This window comes from Wyeomyia smithii, chromosome 2 (assembly GCF_029784165.1).
Source record: "Wyeomyia smithii strain HCP4-BCI-WySm-NY-G18 chromosome 2, ASM2978416v1, whole genome shotgun sequence".
Taxonomy (NCBI): domain Eukaryota; kingdom Metazoa; phylum Arthropoda; class Insecta; order Diptera; family Culicidae; genus Wyeomyia; species Wyeomyia smithii.
Genome location: NC_073695.1, coordinates 5,619,988 through 5,637,069, shown reverse-complemented (window position 1 = coordinate 5,637,069; position 17,082 = coordinate 5,619,988).

Sequence of the window (17,082 nt, the reverse complement as noted above, 5' to 3'; positions counted from 1 at the left end):
GCGGTTCAGCATATCCACAGTTGTTTTGTGCCGTCTGCTGTGTGCTACCTTCACTACGGAGAGGCAACTTGAGAATTGGCTTTTGTTTGGGTTCGTATTGCGTATTACGGGGGGCTCGTCGGTGCGTTTAAATTGCAAGCAATAAAATATTTTTGTAGGATATTTATTGCTTTTGGAAAATCAAAAGCTGAACACAGGTGGAAAACACATTTTTGGTTGGAAACAAAGCATAGCTTAGCAACACAGTTGGTAACTTTTGACGTAGAATTACGTCTTACGGCAACATAACCGTAATCGAAAACATCAAGAGCGCCACGAAAGTTTTCCACTCTCAAATGCCTGAAACTCACTCAATTTTCAATGGATTTGCTTTCTTCTTACAGCAATCGATTAAAAAATTAGCTGTGCGTTCTCGAAAATGCGGAAAATTATAATTTTGTGACGCTACCATTGTACCATTGTGAAATGTAGGACCTTGTTAAACGCTTATTTCGACCAATACTGTGCAACCGAGAAATAGATGCACAACTGCCCATAATTCAAAAATCAGCTAATATGTCATTTCTACCAAGGGATACCATCCGTCCTGATTTCACAGGACATGTCCTGATTTTTAATTTTTGTTTATCACATTTTAGCATTTGTCCTGATTTTTATTAGGATATTTAATTTTGTTGTGGTTGTGTGGCAATAAGCAGAATTTTTGAAAATTACTCAATAAGTGTTTTCGATTCCAGGTCACAACGCTCACTGCGATTGATTTTTTTTTTCATTGGTTGGATCCTCAGTAGAGTAATAAGAAAAATCTTTCACGCGTTTACCGTTATCATTAAGCATCTGGCATTTGTTGAGTTTAGGTTGAAACAGTATCTAATAATGCGTAGCAATTCAAAGTGGTTTGATGATAGTTGATTGTCAGAGATACACTCAGTGTTTTTACTAGGTGTTTTTCTACACGGATTTTCGAACTAACGGCTTTTTCACGCGGATTTTTAAATCAAAGGATTTTTGAATTACGCGTTTTCCCACGAAGTACGTATCCCCGCAAAAAAAAACTGAGTGTATGTTAAGTAAATAAAAGAGTATTATACTGTCTTTTAAGGGTAAATCACATATTCCGTGTTATATTTGCTCATATTTAGAATTGAATGGCTTTGTTAAGTTTGTGCCGAGAAAAGGCCAGATTGTATCCCTATTTCTACCAAAATCGAGAAAACAGTTTCTCGTGATGGTAAACACCCGAAAAAGGTTCTTACGGAAGCCGATTTCAAAAAAATGCATTTGGGAAGGCAGTAAATGTGGATCAATTTTGGTTAATATCCAAAATAATTTAGAAGTTGGCTGATATCCAATATATTTCAACCTGTGGCATGTACACGAACAAGTGTGTTATCACTGTACTTTGTTTCGCCTAACTTTCGAAAGTATGTTGTAGCCTGGTGATTACTGGTAATCAGGTAAGCGATCGTAAGGCCCTTGCATCGAATTTAACGTTATGCATATTAGCTTTTTGATTAGAAGTAATATCAAAGAGAAGATTCAGATTCAATTTTGAATTTGATGAGATAAAAAAGAAAAGAGGATTGTGAGAACATTTATCATCAGATCGGTCTTCAGGTGTTCACTTTCAACGAGATATATAAAATTTTAATGAAAAATTATACCGGCTTGATTTTTTTAACCAATAATATTCAAAACAATGACCACATACATTCATCGGGATTTGCTGAGAGTCCGAAAGATGGTAGTTATAGGTCGATACTTTGTGATGTCCTTCGAAGTTTACACGTCGTCTCTTAACGTCAACTCTTCGAACGTGCTCCCGAATGAAATCTTCCGCTCAGCAGTAGTTTTCTTTCAATTATCATTGTTGACATGGCATCTTTTTTCTTTATCTATATATTTACAAGACAGGTGGCAGGACTCGCAGCTTTTGAAAATAACAGTATGGTGAAGCTGCTTTTTTTCTCCTTGATTCAATAGCTCGAACCTCACGTTTTCGCAACGGTTTAACCGGGTTGCACGAACCAATAGTCTCGTCGCCCTTCTCGTCCTCACTTGTGCTTCCGAATTGTATTTCACATCGTATGCGTTTTAACCAAATAACACACCGGTTTGTCAACTGACCTTCCATTTATAATTGAAAAAAAAAACGGCTACTGCGTTAAAAATACTTGGTGGGAGGAATTTTTCTGCAGATTTCTCTGTTTCAACTCAACGGCAAAGGGTGATATACACAATAAAAAGTTGTCATGGACAGTCAAAATACTTTGTAATTAAAATAAAAAAAATCTCAAGGACTTTTAGCGGCACTTTTTTACTCGCTTGGAATAAATGTAGAGCTGCGATCACACATTTCACAATTTGCTATGTGAGAAAAGTCAACATTGCTTTTCTTGTAGCGCTGAGAAGGACCGATTTTAATTTACTTTTCACTTCGAGCTAGTTTATTTCGTAACGGCTTTAGTTTATCTTAAGCGAACGCATGGAAGTGTAAATTTGGCTGCTTTGCCGTTCGGTGTCATTTTAACGATATGCTTATTAAAGGTTATATAGTTGACGAAAAACTAATGTACTTTCGCGCACAAGGTTCGTTTGTATATTTGTACAAACAGTGTCCAACGCAGCCCGTCCCTTTTTTCACCAGAAAGGGTTAGGCAAAAATCACCAGGGTGTATTAAATAACGAAATTTTAGGACAACATCGCACAACAAGCGTTCAAAAAACGAAAATTAACAAATGAAGTAGATTTAGCGTTACGTGCAGCTTTACACTCAAAAGAATACTTAAATTTAAATTTCAAGCCATTTGTCATCAATTTACATCTGCCAGATCCAGAAGTAAAGTACAGCGCAATTCTTTCGACGATCACCAAAACGAAACTCATATTTCTTTATAATCAATGACGATCCCCTTGATCCGATCAATCGTACGCGAAAAACGTATGGTTACAGTGTAAAGGTATTTTCGATGGGTGAAATGAAGAAACAGAAAAATCCCATACACAAAGATTTGACGAGAATTCAATGAGAGAGCAAGTGAGCGAAGCGATCGGACGGTCTCTCATATTCCCTAGCAAGGTGCAGCTGAATGCGAGAAGCTTACATCTCATACTAACACACACCGACTGCGTATCTATTTGATCACTCAAATAAAGTACTTTTTATGAACAGAATATTACTCAGCTAACAAAAAGCCTACAGCCTGCGCGGTGGACCGAAATTGGCAAGCCCACAAATTATGATAAACCAAACTTAATCCGATCTATGAAAAGAATTCTTCTAGCGGTCAAATCAGTACGCCAAAACCACCTGTTTATAAGCGAAGTCTCACAGGTTGATAAATTTCCCTGATCCCTTCGTGCAAGTCAGTTTCTGCCAAGTTTGCGTCAAGTTTAGCAAGAGACCAAGAGGATATTTCCAAGCCAGAGATTCCTTCACCGCTCACGACGAAAAAAAATTTTTGAACTCTTCGAAGTGGAACGATCGTTTTCAAGGTGTGTCTGTTTGCTAAATTTTGCGAAGAAGAAGTGATCGAAGGACTCTTCAGATACGTTCAAACGCTACCAGAAGCGGTGGCCAATTAGCGCGAGAAGAAAACTCACCATCGTGAAGATCGATGCTTGTAGGATAAAATATGGAAATCTCTCTCTCCAAAAGCTCTCAAGATCAAACGCGAAAGCACTCAGGGCGGAAGAAGCGGCGAGCATTCCAACGATGAATACAATAAAATTAAAATAACACAATAAAGAAACAGGTTATTTTGTACATTTTTTTTGCTCTGCCCCCGTTCTCTCAAGTTCGGCCGGTCATTCCCAGCAAACGTCGTCGACTCGAGTCAACGTCTAGCTTAAGTTGACCTGGCGAATCGATTACTTTAAACCAGCATACGGGCCTCTGCGCGCTAGGTATTGAGTGCTGGTCTGTCTGAATTTTGTGACTACTTTTTGTGGCTTTCACTTGATTAGTAATATCTTCATTGGATTCTCAACTCTAAAAAGTTCTACTTGAGTTGGAAAAGGCTGCACCTCTTTTTGGGCTGTAAACAAAATCTAAATTTCTTCCTAATGGTCTTGTTAGTTGAAGATTTAAATTAAGTATCTCAGTTTAACAAAATCTATAGACCTATTTCCCCTTTCCTCTCTCTCACTAGTGGATCCCGTCATGGATACTAATTATGAGACCCGGTTGAGTTTGATTGACGATCGTCCGTGCAGAGTGGCATTCTGAAGTCACTGGCTTATTTTCATTAAACTTACGCGGCTGTGCACTGGATCATCTAGAACCAATACAGTGAAAGCTATGCAACAGCTTGTATCGACCGGAAACGTGACAACAGTGCATGCGCAAGCCCAGAACCAGTTTTAGAACCACTCTCACGCTCAGTCGCAAGCTTCTCTCCACGTACTGGATATGTGATTGTTTGAGATGATGTAGTGCGACCCGGAAAATGAGAGACGCATTGCGATCTCACCACAGAGAGCGTCAACCCCAACATGTATGCTGTACGTGCGCGCACGGTAACCTAATGTAGGTACGCATACATCACTTCGATCGCGACCGATCGCTCACTTGCCCACCTTTCATCGTATCATTCTCAGCAGCAGCACATATGCACAAGTGCTACTGACTACATTTATCGGGGTGACTCTCGGCGATTATCTTCAGAAAGCTCACTTCGTTGACTTAGTTTTATCTAAATTTCAATGACTTCTTTCATTATGATTCTCCATCGATTTATTATATTAGTTCTTATCATTTTCTCCCAAACGTAGTTCTATTTTTTCCCTTCTATATTGCGACTTCTATAAAATTCAGAGTTAAATAGATTTATTGAACAACGAAACAAGCAAATGATCATTAATTTTCCTAAACAATAGTATAACAGACATTATGATGTTTCACTTTCCAATATTATGTTGACTTTAATGTAAAATAACATCCCATGAGATATTAAGTTTTCGCAATGTCACACACTTGTATCAAAATAGCAGCACAACTCACACATCACAGTTGTTGTGCTTGTCGACGATGATCGTCCGGTATGATCAAGCAATTCGAGCAGTGTATCACCGAGAAGACAATGACCTACAACGTGCACTGACCTATTTTACCACTTACTTTCGTATCGCTCTGGACGAACTGCGCCATAATATACGCTCTTCTGGAACAGCCGTTGTCTGATAGTACCCCTAGACCAATCCGACTGGCGCAGTAACCAAATGTCTGATAATAAATCAAGCAGCTCAGTGTGAATGTTTCCATGGAACCATTATTGGTTTTTTATTGAGCTAAATCAATAATCTAGCATCTCTAGATTAAACCATAAGCTAGTTCGATAAACCAAGTGTAAAGCTCTCCCTTGTATCACTCATCAAAGTGTTTAATTTTCGACTCACTTTATCACATTTCATTTTTTCTCGTTTTTTATAGCAGTGGCCAATCCGAAAGCATTTAATTTAAAGAAGCGGGTATACGATTGGTAGAAATATTTAGTTTAATTTAGTCTTCAACCAATCAGTCACACATCAGTCTTTAACGAATTCGGACAACGCGTCATTCAAATAATGAAAAGAATTCTTTTCAAAAAAAATGCGATAAAACTTGGTTTCAGGACATTCAAATGGTCCGGACTCAAGGAAACAAACGTAAACTGGCCAATTGGAGATGAGAATATTATGTCCAGCTTTTCTCAGTCACACAGAAATAGAGAATGTAACAACAAGCGGCTGCTGACTACTCTTGACGTCGTAAGTGATTGGATCAATTTCGTATAAATTTGACTTCAAAATTTGTCGAGAATTTTCAATACCTATCATACCAGACAATCATACAAATTTCATGAAATATCAATCAATCGTATATGAGCAGAAAATAGTATATGGTCTGCAAAGTTTTTGGTGCAGCGTTGTCTTGGTGAAAAAGCACTTTTTACTTCTCCACATGCGGCATCAGAAGACTGCCAACAAGACTCAGAAGTGTGGTGGTTAATCCATGTTTCATCCATTGTTACGAATCACCGCACAAAAATACGCGTGATGAATGCCAAATGCTCCGTCGAAAGTTCAACATGTTGATTTTTTTTATCAATTGTTAATATATTAACTATATGATCAATTTTACCACGAGAGCTAAGCATGGTGTTGTTAGCAAAACTGTGGTAATATAAATAGTTGAAGAGGTTGTTAATAGAACTCGATCGCAAAGATAGCGTAAAATCACGACGGCCTGTCTAATGTCAATGATGTAAAGTGGTAAATTTCAGTAACAATTCTCTTCTATATTAAATCTCTCTTTTTTATTAAATGATATTTTTTGTTTAAATGATTAAATCTCGCTTTTTTAGTTAATGATCTGCGTTTTAAATTAAATTATTGGTGCAGAATAGCGTTGTTCAATTGACTTGAAGTGATTAGAAAACAGTGTTGAAGGATGTTGGTAGACTACCACTTCACCGTCTAAAAATCAATGTAGGTGGAACTAAATCTTGCACGATGAAAATGTTATGTCAAGTTGTAAATTTTAATTAGAGGCAAACACTCATTTTCACTGCTTCAGTTGAAAATATGTGTTGTTCTTAAAAGAACGGTTGGTTTTAATTTTTAGAAAGCTGGAAATAATTCGAATTACATCTTCTTTTTCGTTTTTTCGGGAGAACAGAATAGACTTGATATTTGACAAAACTCCTCCCTGGCAGTAGTGACGCCGGATAAAAGCTCGTTCATTCCTCATCATTGTGGGTTGCCAACTGCAGATGACGTGGGATGATTCTCGTTTTATCGCCTCAAGCAGCGTACCTTGCTAACTTATACATTTTTGCAGCAAGGCATTACAGTAGCCAGGCACTCTAGCACCAACGCGCATAGTTTCAACTACGCTTCAGATGATAAATACAACCTACCTACGAGATGAACAGGACTTTCTCTTTTCCTTGAATTTGCTGCCTGGAGAGATAGCCAAGCACTGTGTCCAAAAGAACTAAAGCTGTTACCAATTTCTTTTTTTTATTCCATATGCTAAGTATAGATTACAACCGGTCCTTCTCAGGGCCACAAACACGTCCTTGAAGCAGCGGTGAATTTTCTTACCTTGCAAATTATAAAATTATGCAGTTTTACGTTTATTCCAAGCGATCTAAAAGTAACAAAAAACCTAAGTTAATCCACCTAGCGGTCAGACCCAGCCTTTCTCATTCAAACTTTTATTTGTAAAAATAGATTTACATGAACGCTTCAATCCAATAAATGTATATTCACACTTTAGGTTCTAAAATATTGATGTTGCAATCTATACATATAAAAATGCCGTCCGGTCTGTCTGTCTGTCTGTCTGATCCATATAGGCTCGGAAACTACCGAACCGATCGACGTGAAAATTTGTATGTAGAGGTTTTGGTGCCGATAAAGGTTCCTATGATAGTTTGAGACCCCTCCCTCTTCTGGAAGGGAGGGGTCCCATACAAATGAAACATAAATTTCTGCACAACTCAAGAACAAACCAAGCAAATTAAACCGAATTTGGCATGTGGATGTTTTAAGAGGTAACAGATATGTCCATAATAGTTGAACGCCCCTCCCTTTTCTGGAAAGGAGGGGTTCCATACAAATGAAACACAAATTTCTACACATCTCGAGAACTAACCAACTAAATGGAACCAAATTTGGCAGGGGAATGTTTTTAGAGGTAACAAATATGTTCCATAATCGACCTCAGGCAACATTTTGGATTGTAAGATGACAACTTCCGGTTTCTGGAAAACAGCCAAAACTGGCCGATATCCACCCAATATGACAACATCCGGATCTAGAATGATACACAGGAGCTAAAATCGACCACAGATACCAATTTGAATTCTAAGATGCCGACTTCCGGTATTGGGTGTTATTCGATCATTTTCGGCTGTTTCCCAGAAACATGTGCTTCCAGAAGAGGGAGGGGCGTCGAACCATTATGGACATATTTGTTACCTCTTGAAACATTCAACCAGAATGACGCTCAGAGGCGAGAAATTATCTTAAATACCATTTTGAAATCCAAGATGGCGACTTCCGGTTTGTAAAAAACAGCCTTATATAACCAAATACCATCCAATATGAGTATCTCTGGAACCAGAATGATGCAATGAGCTAACAATTGACCTCAGGCACCATTTTGAATTGCTAAATGGCAACTTTAGGAAACAGTCGAAAATGACCGAATAATTCTCAATATGGATATTTCCGAGATGATGCATAGAAACCAAACATTGACCCTGGACACCATTTTGAATTTAAAGACGACCACTTTTAGTTTCTGGAAAACAACCAAATTAACAAAATACCTCCCAATATGGATATTTCCGGTGTCTGATTGATGCCAGAAAATCTGCTGAAAATGACCGAATACCACTCAATATGAATATATATTCAGAATTAAGGCGCTGTACAGAAGCCAAAAGTAGAGGATGTTGTCATTTCGATAAAACCAATCATTTCAAACGATTTGTCTTTTGACTTTGATCTTATCCTATGGCCGATTCGTCGTGCATTGTCTGACTGAATTTGGAACTCAATGAATTTGGAACGTTCAAATAGTACGATAACAAACAATATCGCACGCTTAGCCTTGGGGCTAATAGCGGTCTCGATCAACTAGATTAGTTGAGAGAATTCGTTATCGATATTGTTTTTGGCACATTTTGTATGTGTAGGATAAGTACAACGATACACCGTGCCCCAGTGCTGAGTCGAGAAAATTTCCAGCTCGAAAAGATCCTCGACTTGATCGGGAATCGAGCCCGATATCACAACCGTGTGGGAGAGCTAGCCGACCGACATCGCTAACCACAGAGCCACGGGGACCACAACAAATAGTATGATACCACATTTAAATTATGTTATATATCCACATATATCGATCAAAGCAGGTATAGTATTAAATAGTCTTTGAATTTCTGTTTTTTCCATAACTTTTGAGCCACATATCAAATGGTTATGAAGTTTGTTATTTGTAAGTTCGAGAGATGACTCGTTCGTATGACACTAGTTATGTCCAAATAAGTCATGTAATCTTTGAGATAATAGACTTTCGTCGTTTTATTAACAATTTAATACATACGGGTGCTTAAGTTCGATTATAATCAAATGAAATGTGAACGTATAGGGCAGCCACACTTTGAAACCACGTGTTCAATCATAATTCATCAGTTTACCCTTAACTAGCCCGCTCATCTGATAATAGTATTGATCAAATCGGATGTGTAGTTTCTGAGATAATGAAGTTTCGTGATTTTCACATTTCGGTACATTACAGAAGAAGTAACAGCTCGATTACAGTAAAACTCAATAGGGTGTTATGAGGCAGCTAAACTTATTAATTGACACTAATTTTGTTGAAATCAGATCAGCCATCTCTGAGAAAAGTGAGTAAGAGGTAGTCGTCGGAATATGTTCCTTTTCATAGCTTGATTTCACATTTTTAAACATAACAGGCAAAGTAATAGTCCGATTGCAAAACAAATGAATAGGGTCTTATGGTGCAACTGGACCTTCCATTTGACACTGATTTTATGAAAATCGGTCCAGCCATCTCTGAGAAACATGAGTGAGATTAAACAGTCTCCAGAACACGTTTCTTTTCATAACTTTCGAACCACAACTTCAATCTTTATAAAATTCAAAAGTTAAGGGTATTCCAGATAGCTTGTTCATTTGAAACCAATTTTGTTCAAATCGGTTGTATAGTTTCTGAGATAATGATGTTTCATGATTTTTACATTTTGATACATAACCTTTAAACTAAAAATCCGATTACAATAAAATTTGATAGGGTCTTCTGCGACAACAAGACCTTTCATTTGCAGTTAATTTCATGAGAATCGGTCCAGCCATCTCTAAGAAAAGTGAGTGAGAATAAAAATCTGCACATACACACACACACACACACACACACACACAAACACACACATACACACACACATACAGAAAATGCTCAGCTCGTCGAGCTGAGTCGAGTGATATATGCCATTCGGCCCTTTGGAGCACTTTTATACTTTCGGTTTTGCAAGTGATTGCTATACCTTTCTAGGAGAAAGGCAAAAAGCATTGTTTTACACTTAATGCGATCTCATTCAGATTATCGAGTTAGTTCAAGTTATTTAAATCAACATTTGTTTGTAGTTGTGATTAAATAATGTGTAACACAGAATAATCCGCCAGATTGATGCAATCACACAACTCAGGCAAACCGTTGGATAATTCAGTTAAAAGATATATGCTGCTAGAAATCATGCCGTGTCATATGCAAATGACAATTCACAACGACCAGAAAATTAATACTCTTGCCGGGTGTCACTATTGTGACAAATAGAAGAATATGACAAAGAAAAAGCATCCTACAATCTGTCCCCTACGAAACCCCTCTTTCACTAAGAGTTCGCCTATAAAACATTTTATCGCCGTGCATCGTCTGTGCTTGAATTGCATCATTGTAGGTATGCAATTGATTGAAATTTGGCTCTCTCTCACCTACTCAACCGAGTGTCAAACCGGAATCAGTTGAAAAATTGGTTTAAAAATAGTGTGAAATGTGCCAACCTTGGAAAGGTCATACCACAAAAGAACTAACAAGCTGTAAATCAACAAAATTGTTTGTTGGGTTTATTTTGTGCTGTGAACTGAAACGCAAGTGTATTCCACGTAGATATGAAATGTTTCATCTATTAGCACAGAAGTAGGTGGAATCCAGTTGGCAGTAACGTGTCGATTTTTTACAGTGTATTTGCCCGAGGCTTTCAGCGCCATTTTCATGAACATACTGCTTCCGATGCACTTACACAGGTTGATACTGCTTTTAGTGACCTTTCTAGAAATGTTTCAATCTGCTTGAAGATGATTGCAATCTGCTTGAAAAACCAGGTCGTCATCGAATCAACACCCGAGACGATTGATAACAACTAACTTAGTCGAGTTCTCGTCGACTTGCTTATGAAACATTTGTTACGGTGTCGAAATAGACGTAGTATACACTGATCTGAAAGCGGCGTTCGCTCGCGTAAACCACAGAATACTTCTAGCTAAACTCGAGAAACTTGGCGTTTCATCTCCTCTTGTGCAATGGTTCGGATCGTATTCAATAAATCGAACACTCTGTGTGAAGACGAGCAGTTCAGTTTTCTGCGCACTTCACAAATGTCTCTGGAGTCCTGCAAGGCAGAAAATCTGGACCGCTACTCTTTATGTTATTCATCGACGATATTTCTCTACTACTTCCGGATGATTGCCGTAAATTGTACGCTGATGACGTCAAACTTGTTAAAGTTGTGAGAAATACTGCGGACTGTGTTGAGTTTCAGTGATTAGTAGATGTTTTCAGCATATGGTGTTCTAGAAACATTCTTTCGACAAAGAAGCCAATCCTGTTTGAAAAAACTTTGTCCGGTCAGTATCTATCAGTATCTAACGAAATTATACCTAGGGCCAATCGACAACTCAGATTTATGTTTAAGATTTCCAACGAATTCCGTGATCCGTTTTGTCGTAAAACGCTGTATTTTTCTCTAGTGCGGTCTATCCATGAATTCTGTTCTTTGGTATGGTGCCAATTCCTGCTAGTATTGAATCCGTGCAACAAAAACTCGTAAAAATGCTTTAAGATTCCTCCCTTGGCGTAACCCCTCAAATTTGTCAGCCCAAACTGAACGCTGTCAGCTTCTAGGAATGCGAACTCTTGAGCAGAGACGATTTAAGGCTCAAGCCACATTTATCGGTAAAGTCCTTCTAGATGTAATCGATTCGCAGGGTGGCCACTCAAAATCGATTTTCGATTTCCAGGTTTTTTCCCGGTTTTCCCGATGAAATTAAGTAAAATTTCCCGGTGTTTAAATTAAAAAAAACTATGAGCTAAACATCAATTTTCACATGTTTATTTATGTCCTTGCAAAAATAGTGACATGAAACAATAAAAAATATTTCTCCTTCTTCGCTTTTAGTTGTTTGCGACTTTAGCAAGTATCTTCATAGACACCTCTTGCCTAATTTTCACTCTTTTTATTTCCAAGTCGTTGACAATCTTCGTCTTCTCGTGCTTTTTTGATTCCTACTGCTTTTACTCTCTGTCAACCTACTCTTGAGCTTACAATGCTTCTGAATAAGGATGTCAATAAATTCAACCATCAAACTTCGTTTTGCGTTAGGGCTTAGAAGTTATTTTTTCTCGAAAAAAGTTCTCATGCAACTTTTGATCTCAGACTTTGGGAAGAAGAGCCTCAGAGTGAAAAATATAAAAATGCACATGAAATTGTCATAATATTTTTATTTTTTATGACAAATGTCTTAGAAATGCACAAAACTTCGAGGTCTGTTATTTCGAACCAATTTTTTTTCGAAAACTTCGACCCTGGGACTTTTGAGCTGGGCCCAACGGCATGTATGAGAGATTTCTCAGACCCGTAAAATAAATTCAACCGACACTTTGTATAAACAATTTAAAAAAAAATATTTAAATCAATCAGAGAATGGTGTTACTTTTTCTGGTAATTTGCATGACAAACCATGGTAATTCCGAAATCCACAAAAAAAAACAAAAATTACAGCAAAAACTGTATAAAACGTAATTTGTATGTATTTCTGAACAAAATCATGACAGTTTTTCAGGAATTTAATAAATATGAGCTCCTTTTTCAAAACAGTATACAATGCATACTAACAAAATCGTCTTGAAAATTTCTTTCAAATCAAAAAATGCTTATGTTTTTTAATTTATTTTGCATTGAAATGCAGACTGATTGATATGTTCCATTGTTAAATCTAAATGGAAATCGTTACGTTTCAAATTTTTAGGGCAAAATACCACATTTACGATTAAAAAAAATACTTTTTTTCTAGATTCTGACATGACATTTCAATTTAAAAGCTCTAAAATAATTTTCCTTCTTTTTGCGTAGCTAATGTTTGGTTTTGATATAGAAAAAAATGAGAAATATTTTACAAATAGCTCTTCAAGATGGCAATACAGCAGACAATGGGACGAACATAGAATAAAAAAATTACTTATTTTAATTCTGAAAAAAAAACCTGAATTAATCCACCTAGTGGTGCAGAAACCTTTGTTATACTAACTACCCAACACCCCATTATACTTTATACTTATTAGACCAGTAAACCACAAATCGTATACCAACGTAAGTCCAATTCCAAAAATGAATGAAACGAATTTAAAAGATAGTTTTCAGAAGGTGAACCAAATACGATCATTGAATTATAGCTTGACGTGTTTTTTTTCGATCACAAACCAATTTTAATTTTAATGCAGTTCTTGTTTTTTAAATCCCCATAATCCAGGTTTGAGTATCACTTTCGCTTTATTTTTAGAAATCGCAGGACCTAGAATTATGAATCAGAGTCTTATATTTTTTACGAATTGAAGCAAATTTCTACAAAGCAGGCTCTCGAAAAAATATAGTTCAGAATTATACAAGAAAAAACCTATTCATGAAAGTTGTCAATTTAATTTTATCTCAAATACATTATCTGAAAATGAAGGTTTTTTACGAGATTTGTGTATTTTGGATTTTCAGAGTGTAGTCGAGAACATTATTCTTTTCGAAGGTCTAGGCTGTATGATAAAATTCGAAATGAAGACTTTATAAAACTTGCTGCGATAACGAGAAAGGGAATAACATGGATACTCTGATTGCCCTTAGTCTTAAATTAGAAAGCAATATTTATATCTTACATGAGCACAGTGTATCATATCATAGAGATAAGTAACTTTTCATCTGCGCACACTAGTAAACGTGTATAGCCATGCAAAGTTGCTTTAGTTTCATCCAAACTGTAAATCTTCGCATCTCGATGTTCACAATTTCTCGAAACTTTTTCCTTGTTTTGCCAATTACGTTCACCATCAACTGTAGATTCCTAGTGACGAGTGAAAAGTATATTCAGAACTGAATTTAAAACATAGAATAAGTGTTCAACTGAAAAGTTTTCCAGCTGTTCAAAATGTAGCATTGCAAACGGGTGGCACTAACATATTCGTACGTAAATAGGTCTATACATCTTTGGTAGTTAAAGCTTTTCAAAATATCTGCATCGCTAATTGTGTTACATTTGAACACTGTGAGATCAGATTTTACTACAATGTTTGGCTCCCGAAAGCTGTAGAAGATTCTTATTCTTCGCAAATATGGGTTCAACGTACAATTCAATATATATTTTAGAGAAAGTGAGGACGGAAGCTTCGCAAGGCAGAAAAGAAGCTAAGTGAGCATAGCAGTTTCCACTAAAATCTAATTCAAATTTTTGAGAGAAAGCTAAAGGGTAATTTTTTTACACCAGTTAAGACGCACCACGAAGAGTGTAAAAATTATGCAATGTTGTCAATGATTGTTTTTTTCTTTTAAGAAATAGATAGCGATACGAAAAAAAAAGAAATGGAGGGATGGAGAAGAAGAGAGAGCAGGGAGAGATAGCAGGGAGAGAGACATGAAATATCCAAAAAGTAAAATATCCCATGTCTGAAATATACTTCGGTCAAATTTCTATAGTTCAAGCTACCAATAAAAATTCACACTTAGTATTATTTTTAAAGAGCTCTAGGGCGTTCATTTGAGCATGCGAACATCAAAATCGGAATATGCGTTCTGTAATATGATGAAAATGTTTATTTTGGAATTTTTTTGTTTCGATTCTGATATACTATACATATTAACAACATATTTACACATACATACATACAAGCACACATACACATACATACAGAAATTGTTCAGTTCATCGATCTGAGTCGATTGGTGTATATCACATGGCTCTCCATGCCATTTATTTTGCCTTAAAAGTTAAATATCTCATGTAAAAAATACTCTTTGATCAATATTTTGAGAACTAAGCCACTAATCAAAAATCCACTCGGTAGCATTCTGGGGGAGCACAGTAGCTTTCGTTTGCGTATAAGATCATCAGAATCGGATATTGCGTTCTGTAAGAAAGGTGCGTTAGTTTCTTGCGGCACATACATACAGACAACATACATACACACACATACACACGAACAGACATTGCTAAGTTTGTCGAGCTGAGTCGAATGGTATATACGATTCGGCCCTCCGGATCTTGGATCTATTTTGCGTTTTTGGACCGATTTTATAACCTTTGTTTAGTATAACAAAGGTAAAACGCAAAAAGACGTATAGAGTTTGTGGAAATTTTTGATATACATTCTCTTTAAGATATGTCACTTGAAATGCAATAATAATACTTTTTCATAAAAATGCAAATCAAAACACCTACAATATAAATGTCCTGCTTGTGGTTAAAATCATATTAAAAATCAAGGTTTAAACCGGACCTTTTCCGACCTCAGAAGTAGAACCCGGGTAGGTCCGTTTCGGTTTGGTCCGATATGAAATCGAGCTTTGAAGATTCCAGTCCTATCTGACTTTTGGTCGGACTCCAATGCTGATCACTATTCACAAGAACTTTCAATGCGCCTTCCGCGACGCTGATAGTGTCGTATACGATGTTTTGGGCAACCAAATTTTTTTTCCAGCTGGTTCAAAGCTGAGCAGTCCTTTTTTACATAAGAACGGCGTTGGATATGCAAGATGAGAACGTACGACCATTTTCCTGACAAAATATGTTACGGAACAGCAAAATATGTTTATTTGTCTGATCAAGCTTGATTTTATTCAACGCTACGAGAACTACGAAGCCGCTAGTTAACAACCAGCATTTCCATAACTGGCAGAATTATGCCAATTAGGTCATCATGCAAAAAAATACAGGATTTCACCGCAGGCATGCAGGATCTTGATTTTCCCGGCGTGAAGCCTAATTTCCCGGTTTTCCCGTCTTTTTTTCCCGATGATTTGAAAATCCCGGCTTTTTCCCGCTTTTCCCGGTAGAGTGGCCACCCTGAATCGATGCCCCGGAAATTCTCGACCAGCTGAATATATATGCCCCCGAACGATCTCCCAGATCCAGATCACTACTGGGCTTGTCCCAACGCAGTGTACAATATTCGATTTCAATATCACTGGTGCAGCTTTTACAAATAGACTCAATGTTAGATAACGGGCTTAATTATTTTTTTGCCACGAGAAAGTGTGGCAACATTTTCTGCTCTGAACTCTGAAATCATGGAAGAAGAAAGTTAGGTTAATTTATTAGGTAAGTTGGGATTCCCGGCTAAGTTGGGATTTCCGATGCTCGCTGCGGTAAATATTAAGATCCTTCATATCAAACTACCAAATTTGAAACGTTTTTCTTTATTTTGGATAGTTTCAATTTATACAGATTGTTTTCATCTCCTATATTAACAGGTCCTTGAAAACAAAACTATATGTTTCAATGTATTATCTAAATCAAGACCTAAAGGATATAGATGAAGAAAAAAAGACCTAAAGGCAAGAAACAGTTGATGTTTGGCAAAACATGTATAGGGATACCATCCGTCCTGATTTAGCAGGACATGTCCTGATTTTGATACCCTGTTTTGACGTCCTGATTTATTTTTCATTTTCTGGCATTTGTCCTGATTTTCATAAGGTTTTCAATTTTGTAGTGCGATAATAATATGCAGAATTTTTCAAAATCAATTTTTTTTTTGATTTCAGAGCACAACGGTCACTACGGACGATTTTTTTTAGTTGAATCCTAGTTAAGTGACGAGTGAAATCTTTTAGGTATTGTAACCGTTAAACATTTGGCTTAACGGGGGACTCTACTCTGTAAGGTCGAAAATACTTTTTTTCCCAATGTTTAGAGTAAAGTAAGGTGTTTTGGCTATTATTTTGCATGTCGTGGTTGCACAAATAGTTCAAATTTTAAGAATTACATTTTTGCGGTAAGGTCTCCTGAATCCATACGCGATGAAATATTTATTTTAGCATGTACACATTCAGAGAAAAACGAGTTTAAATTCACCAAAGTACGTATTTTCATGGAAATCTGATTTTCTCAGTCTCCCACTGTAGGTTTCAACTTAGCTTCAGGTAGAGAAGTATTTTGAAGAGCTAAGTTAAAACCTACTGTGGGAGACTGAGAAAATCAGGTTTTAATGGAAAAACGTACTTTGGTGAATTTAAACTCGTTTTTCTCTGAAT